This window comes from Sinohyriopsis cumingii, unplaced genomic scaffold (genome assembly GCF_028554795.1).
Source record: "Sinohyriopsis cumingii isolate HCF-2022 unplaced genomic scaffold, ASM2855479v2 utg000229l, whole genome shotgun sequence".
Lineage (NCBI taxonomy): Eukaryota > Metazoa > Mollusca > Bivalvia > Unionida > Unionidae > Sinohyriopsis > Sinohyriopsis cumingii.
Genome location: NW_028315879.1, coordinates 8,947,022 through 8,956,009, shown reverse-complemented (window position 1 = coordinate 8,956,009; position 8,988 = coordinate 8,947,022). Strand labels below are relative to the sequence as shown.

Sequence of the window (8,988 nt, the reverse complement as noted above, 5' to 3'; positions counted from 1 at the left end):
TTCAAATTATGTTTAAGTCACAGTACTTGAAGATAGTTCGTACAATAAAGATAAATACATTTCGTCACATTAAAGATCATCACTATTGGCATATGTTCATTCGCATGAAATGCAACAATTCGTCTAGTTTCATATTCAAATACAATTTTCTTACAAAGTAAATTTGAATAGTTCATTAACGACAGCAACGAAATGAATCTAACTCAATTTGACATATATCTCCATATAATATATTGTTCTAGAAAAGTGTACATTAGGCACATGTCTTAAATACCGATGGTCTCAACGAAATTTATAATATTGCCATGTCATAATGATTTAATAGATTTTATTGAAATGTCATTATGTTTTATGCGTCTACAGATTGCGTAAGGTTCGCAATTGCCATTTTTAGTACAGGAAAGGACTATTTGAAATTAAAATTTAACTACTTCTAGAGCCTGAATGAAGCGTCATGAACTGCTTGTATATTAAGCCTTTCCGTTATATTTAGTAAAGGTGGGTTATCCTAATGAATAATAAGACCGAAAAAGTCTTAATAAAAATAATATATAGCGTTGTAGGAGAATTGTATGATATCTTTATTTGCACTTGTCATCAAGCTTCATCAAAGATTATTTCATGATCTTGTCATTCGCTCCTTCAAAGTACACAAGGACAATTTACTTATTAAAACCGACTAAATTACAAATAAATTAAAGCTGTATTTGTCAGAAAACCACATGTACAAGGAAATAATTGCTCTCAAAAATATCTTTCTACATGTTCATTTTTTTATCTTTAAAATGAAGAAAAATCAATCCTCTAAACGATTGACCACTTCTTTCTTTTCCCAGAAGGTATTATTTATCTCGCATTAAGTGCAATACAAAGGGAAAGAATGGCGAAGGTCGCAATCACATTAGATGAAATGACGCCTGTCTCATTTTTGTCACCTCCTACAGTTGTGTTAGTTGACACCGATGCCGTTGTTGAAGTATTTGTTGCGTCCAAGCCTGAAGAAAAATGTTACCAGTATTATAGTATATTGCTATAATGTTTGATATATTGCAAACTTTTAGGCTAAATAACTATAATAGAATTAAGAGATCTTACAAACAAGGCTTTAGGGACGCTACACATTTTATCAGATGTATAATTTCTGATGAACTGTTTGTTAACCGGACATTACAAGATCAAAAGCGTCAAATTATGATCAGTTAATTGAACCCAAATCATAATGGGAATACATACATACATACATACATACATACATACAAACATACATACATATATACATACATGCATGCATGCATGCATGAATACATACATACATACATACATACGCGTGTTTAGTATATCTTCGTTTAAATGTGTAGATGTAGAAATGAGAGCTGATGAAATATCAAGATATTTATCTCTTAAAAGAAAGCATTTTTTCCATTCATTTGGGATCTGTTTATTTAGATTGTAATACCGGCCTGGCAAATATTTCAGTCAAAATGTTATAGTAAGGTGCATGCCCAAAAGAAACAGCACTGTTTTGTCTATTCAATTTGATGAATCGGGATTTGCCGCTATCCTTTTTTGTAGTGAAATGGAACTGCTGACACAGTCTGTTTTATAGATTACATAACTAATGAGGCATTATATTTATCCAGACAAGCAGCTTCAATTATAGTTATATTAAGCTTGTACTATATTTAATTAGTGCTGCTTCAATTGTAAATAAGAGCAGACAGTTTTATTCACCTACCTGTGCCGCACAGTAATACCACAATGCTCAACAGCATTAAAAAAATAGCAAACCGTGTCATCTGCAACATAATACATATGAACATTTCTTAAGTTCTCTCTGACTGCTAAAGCTAATTATAAAGAAAATTAGTACGTTCGTTTTATTTGATCATTTTGCCTTTACAAGTCAGATTATTTTAAACTAAAATTAGAATTCTCTACAATTACTAGACATCCTCGATATTGTATTTGCGATAAGAAATTTAAATATATAATGAAAACAAAGAAAACAATACATCACCTAAGATGTAAACTACTTTATGTCATTTTATATTCAATACACGAAATAACTTGCCGTGCTACATAACAAATAGTGGCTGCGATTCAAGGCATACAAAAATGAAAGGCAACATGCCTATGTATCATTCCAACATTATTTCAATTTAAAAAAAAAAAAACCAATTACATTTAATATTATAAAAGATACAGAAAGACATAGTAGGAGTGCATGGTTTTAATATAATTATATTTCATAAACGCTATGAAGTATGTATTCTTTGTTTTCATATGAAATATCCCATATTAATATCACGGTATATACCTAATGTGTAAGAGAAAGTGTAGTAAATATATTTAAATAAATAGCTATGGCCAAAGTTTGTTTTGACACAGCTGTATCTAACAGAAACAGCATGTACTTCCAAGTGAATGAAGTGTATATTTACAAATGAACTCTACACACCGAGACGATTTATTGCAAACGCCGATAAGTATTATTAACGTTATGTTCATAACTAAAACACATTCGATACGGACAATAATCATCTTCATCCTGTGCGATTTGCTTTATTTTAATTGATCGTGTTAGGAATTGCGCAAGAGGAAAGATTGCAAGTAGATTCTTATTTGATCAGCGTTTCTATTGAATACGCTGAAAACAAAATATATAAATACAGATACAATTGTATCCCTAGAGTACATTGAAATAAATTTAATACGGCAATTTAGTATGTAAGAGAGAAATATGCAATATATTTGGTTTTCAGTAATTGATCAACTTATGCTTATAGGCTTATAAATAATGGCACTGAACACCTTTAAATAGCGTGTTTGACGGTGTTTTCTTTTCTTGTCGTAGTTTTCTCTCTAATCTGATATAGTTAAGATGATCATCGTGTGTTTTCAATATAAACGCTTAATTACATCACCTTGTTCGACCTTTTGCCAACATTTTATTGTTAAGTAGAAGTTTAAAAAATAGATAAACAGATATGATAGTTTTCATAGGTTTACCCCTTTATCACAAGGAAATAATTATGCAGCGTCATGTTACATTTTCTAGACATTAATTGCACTATAATATATATCTGATTACTAGATGATAACCCGAATCAGCATTCCTTCTTTACTGACATATGATCGCAAAGTATAATTTGAAACGATTATGTTTAATTTTGTCGAATACTAAACTAACATAATATATCAGCTTTACATCAGCTGATGTTGTCACATTTTAAAATTAATCCTTAAGCAAATTTTTAATCATAATCACGATCAAACATTTTTCTGAAAATTCAATCTGCACATTTTCATTATGAGTATCATATTACAAAATTAATAAAATATTTTAATTATTGCAACTTTATTGCTGAAAAAGTTAAAATAAATCGTGATAATTGTTCTTGCTTCACACTAAGAGTTACTATTATAGCCTAAGGTTATTATGAAGATCGAATAACTTAAACAATGAAATTAAAAGATAAGTACCTTTTCTTTAGCAGGTTGCGACAGTCCCAGCTTAATTCTACCTACAGCGCGTCTTAAATAAATTAACGTCGTCCATGGTACCGTTATAAACAATGAAATGATTGGAGCAAGCGTGTTTTTGTGATTTATTGTGTTCAGTTCGTCTCAAATGTCCCCTGGATAATAAACATGAAGAAAACAAAAAATGCATACTAATATCGATACTATTAAACAGGGCTATTTTGGCACAATTCACCAGTTACTTTTTTAAATGCAATGCATATGTACTATTTGCTATCCAGGTGAACTTTTCCTAATATGAACATCCACAGCAACGATTCAAAATTAGAGATAAAAAAACGATTTAGAATTAGACTGTAAGCCATTAACTAATCAATTATTAGTTAATCGGAAGCCAAAGGCTTTGTTTACTGAAACGGTTAGTCATCCCAATGGGAAACTGTGTCCTGTATAACCGATTGAAAACTGTATGTTATATATTGTTATATATATAATAGCCAGTTCCTTGTATCATATGCTTAATCTGTGACTGGAGAAGCAAACTGTGGCTTTATTACTGTGTTTGCCTGGCCAAAATCTATACAATACGTAACGACTTTCCAGTTAGTAATGATGTCCACTAATACCCGGGACGAAGTACAATCAAGTCTTCATATAAGCAGTATGGTTGTAACTATATTCTAGCAAGATGGAGCGATACATACAAACAGTCATGCATACATACATACATACATACATACATGCATACATTGTCCACATTTCCCCAGTATATAAATGTCAGGGTTGAATATTCAGGAGCACTCTTTATGAGCCAGGCAGGAATTGAAGAACATAACAAAAACACACGCACATTATATATCTATATCATGACGATTGCTTTCTCTTGTGACTCAGCGTCACGTCTCCCGGAAATGGATTTATCAAAACATGAAATAATTTAACATATTATTCTTACATTGTCGTCAGTATTCCTTTATAGCTTCTTCATTGTTTCCTTTGTATAAGTAGTTGTTCCTACTCTCCAGATAAAACTGATATAATTGATACACTGATATAACTTTCGTACCAGGCAGAGATGCATTGAATTCTAAGCTGCAGTGGACTCTTTTGGGATCATCTACGCATCTTATTTCATGAGTTTTCTTTTAAATTCAGACGCTTGTAAATATGTTAAATAATATTAATATTTCGCTGTGAGTGTCATAACAAACACTACCTATCATTGTCATATCTCCATTAACGAATAATATAAGGCTTATGGGAGGTGCATAACAAGTAAATCCGTGTGAAAAGATGTTTTAGTCGAAACAGACCATAAAATGCCATAATAATCTGTATAAATCTTTGATCGTTGAAAATGCCATCATATTTTCACAGTGATATCACTGCATTGTACATCACAAAGCCTCACATCAACAATTGGGTAACTGTGGTGGAGCTGTACTACCTGTTTTGAAACACAGGGTAGGTAACGTCTGTTGCGTTTCCTGCTATTATAGTCACAAACACCATATGTTGATCAAAGGTCACCCTAAAGATCATCATGCACCAATTAATTCGTTAAATTTATTACACTTTACAGATTGTGATCTTGATGTGCACAAGATGCTTGAAATATTATTCAAAAGACAAATGTATCTGGACATATTGTGCATACCGTGGTTGGGGCTGACAGTTTTATTTATCTTGTCAGATCAAAAAGCGAGCTAGCGCATAGGTCTATTGTTAAAAGTGTTCGAGACAATTGTACATGATCAATAATATATTACATCGACTGTCTCTCTCGCCTAGTATCTTTATGTTTAATATATTATTTTTATCGCGTTATAATGTTTCCTTCATAGAAATTCCATCGTACGTTGTTATGATTTGTTTTTGTGCTATTCCAAATTTAATTAAGTTTCTGAATCGTAAACAAACATAACATTGAAACTAGTCTAAAGTTTTTAGTTAATGACAAATATTCAGCTTGTCACGGACGAAGGTATATCACAAGTTTTCAAATCTTTTGGAATAAACTTTGCATGTTCATTGGTAACATTATTCTGAATACTTTAGTTGCTCGTGTAATTGTAACATTGGGTGCAAAATTTATGACTAAGATTTAATTTTGTTCATTGAGACATTTTCAAACACTGGTATAAAAGAAGCATTATCAAGAAGAACCTCTTATGTGGCGAAAATTTATATATTGATAAGTGATCTGTTTATCTGCTTGAGGATCCTGGATAGGACTGAGCGGAGGAGAGAATACCAATAAGGCGACAAGATAGATAAAGGGGTGGGATATAAAGTTGTGAATGGACCTTTAACATGGGAGGTGGAAATCTTCAGGCCTTCTCTGTCATAAATCGGAAAAGGAGAATCATACAGAATAGTAAAAACTAGATTAGAAGGATATTAAAGTTTCCGCGCTATTCACCATAAAGACCAACAAATGCACTCTTTGACATTTAATTATTGTACAGAAGACAAATTATATTATATATTATGCATGTTGAATACGCTTAGGTAAATATATATTGAATGGTCTGAGTATCATGGAAACTAATTAAATTAGCAGAATCAATGGACTATATTCCACACTATATTAATTTGCATTTCATAGTATATACATATGACTTTAAAATGATTGTTTCGCTTTTTGAGCTGCTCCGTTTCAAATTCAGCTTCCTAAATTTAAATTTTACATAGTGTGATATTGAAACTATCAGCATCACTTTTCTTCTAAGTATTATCCCAAGGGCTTCAGCGTGAAAATTTCCTGTTTGTTTTCCACATAGACCAATACACTTTGAGATCCTAATAATACTATTGCGACAAAAACTCTTCTTGCAAACACAAAAATATGTAAATTGTGTGAAGCTATTGGGCAGCAAGTTCACATCCCAGTTGAGTCTCTCTCTCTCTCTCTCTCTCTCTCTCTCTCTCACACACACAAACTCATACAGACCTTGTTTCATGTATGTTTGTTTGATATGGTTTTTCTGTATATGTTATATTATACCACAAGGTGTATCTTTTATGTTTTAGTTTTCAGTTAGGGACATAACATAATATAAATATATTTTGTCCAATCTTATTGCATTTCATTCTTGGCTTACAAAATAAACGCTTAACACGTATAAACTTTCACCTGCATCTGACGTGATGATATTATATGAACGAGACTCACATAACTCCAACAAAAAGTACCAATGGTCAAAGTAATCAATACTATAACCTGAAAAGCTTTATAATATCGTTGGTTAATTTTGGTTTCTTGATGTTGGATTTACGTTTTCAATCATTGTTCCGTTGTTTCCATATATATATATATATATATATATATATATATATATATATATATATATATATATATATATATATATATACGCTTAAGATTCGTATCTTTCTCTTTATTTTCTCACTGAATATAGCACTTACTCGTCCATTTGCAGGAACTTCTCAATGGTGAAAAAGTTCACTACTTCTACATTTATTTCATAAGGTTCTGGTACAAAGCAAAGAGCGATGTATATTTAGTCGGTGCCTTCCTACTTACTATAGATCTGGTACCTTAGCAGTCAAGATGGTTGGAGAATTCCGGACACATTTGAAATGTTCCCCGACCTTTGTATTGCTTCAGAAACTCACGAAGTACCTAATTATTAATTCGAATGCTAGGACACTTAAAACAAACTATAATGGAGTTGGAATGGTCCCTCAAAATTTAGTGTATCGTCTACGTTATTTATGACTTCCTATTACATATATGTTATAAAAGCCCCTAAAATTAAGAAATATATATAATATTTTAAAACCTTTACGTCCTCATCATAAATATTTGTACTGCAGTCATGAACAAAACTAGGGTGTATTATGCCAATGAAAACTTTTATGCCGTTTGATCAATATTATACTGAATTTGCAATTCATAACTATGCTAAAGAAAGTTTAAAATTAATAGTAAATGTTATTTTCCTTATTTTCTATGAATAAACAATGACTGGTGTACATATGTAACCAAAACTTATAAAATTATGTAGTTTATGCACGCATTGCCATAGCACATGCAATAATGAAAGTTTCATCCTGGCTTGTACTGCATTAGAACATAATTATTTGACTGACATATAAGTAACACTTTATATGCCACTGTCTTCGTTACAAAGGGGACACTTAACAATCTATGCAGTTTTGTAAATTTTGATGGCTACAATTTTATTATCAACATAGCTGATGCCATTTCAAAACAGTCAGCTTTGGAAAATCTAATCAACCTTGCGCACTGTCTTTCTGATTTTTTTCACCTCGAGGGAAACTATACGTGACCTGAGAGTAGGTCTCAAATCCTTTCTATGTAACAATTTTGTTAACGTATCAACCAACGTTTGATCCTTGTTTCCTTGCCTCTTGCACAACTGCATAACTTAATGCTCTGTGCATTATTAAGACATGAATAGGCTGACGCTGTCTGTTTTTTAAGCAACAAGCAGACAATTTATACCAACCAGAAACGGTCAATTTAAAACAAAGAAACTAAAATTTTGCTCTATAAAAGTCACAAAATTAACTGAATTATTATTCCATTTTGAATAAAAGATAAGAATATATTAGGAAATATTCCCCTGAAGATGTGGTAAAGGGATTAAAGGGGACATGCGCAAACAATTTAAATAGAACGTATTTCACCCTTAAAAAATAATATAATCTCAGTCGTTGTTCTGAACCATATTGATGGTTTATTCACTTGTTGAGATAAAAATGTTGTTCATCAAAGTCAATTGTCTTCGGACAAAATTGTCTCTTTCTATTCACCGGTCACATTGTAAATGCCTAGCTTTGAAACTGATGCTTACTAAATAACTCAAGATCTCAACCTAAAAAGCTTCAAACATATGTCAACGATATAATATTTTAAACTATGTAACAGTAAAAGCGAAAAACAACAAGTTTCGTAAATTCAATGAATAATATGTTGCCCTAGAATACAATGGTAATTTTTAAAGAACTTACAATATTGTGAATTAAATTGCAAACTGAATTCTATTGCAAGTTCAAATGTATAATTTTCCAATTGAATTCCAGTGGTGTTGCAAGCACCTTTAAATACTGAATGTGTTTATGTACCCGCAGTATAGAATGTGCTAATGTGTCCCGTGTCACGGGAAGTGGTGATGTGTTAACAGTCTTTTGATGTATCAAAATAATATAACCCAAACTGTTTTTGTCTTAATTCGAATATATTTTCAAATTAATGTTTTATTCCAAGAAAATTATTACCGCTTTGTAATACCAGGAATCAATAATTTGAATAAATAAATCCACCCATATTAAAAACTGAAAATAAAACTAAAAATGATTTTGCTTCGGAAGTTAAGTGAAGAATGAGTAAATCTTCAAGCAAACAACACTTTGTAAAAAACTAAGACACAATAATACAGCCGGGATGTAGGTTAGTGACTTCTTTAAAATATTCAAAGATGTCAATACTTTTAGGAATTTACAAATGCAAACTTTATG

At 31.4% G+C, this 8,988-nt stretch overlaps 1 long non-coding RNA gene across 1 annotated transcript; it reads right to left on the bottom strand.

Moving 5' to 3' along the window:
* Positions 1-311: 311 nt before the first annotated feature.
* LOC149774532 (uncharacterized) lies at positions 312-2,170 on the bottom strand. Its single transcript, XR_016416825.1, has 2 exons — positions 1,736-2,170; positions 312-995 (listed from the first exon to the last, which is right to left on the bottom strand). It is a non-coding gene; the product is annotated as an uncharacterized LOC149774532 (long non-coding RNA).
* Positions 2,171-8,988: the final 6,818 nt, after the last annotated feature.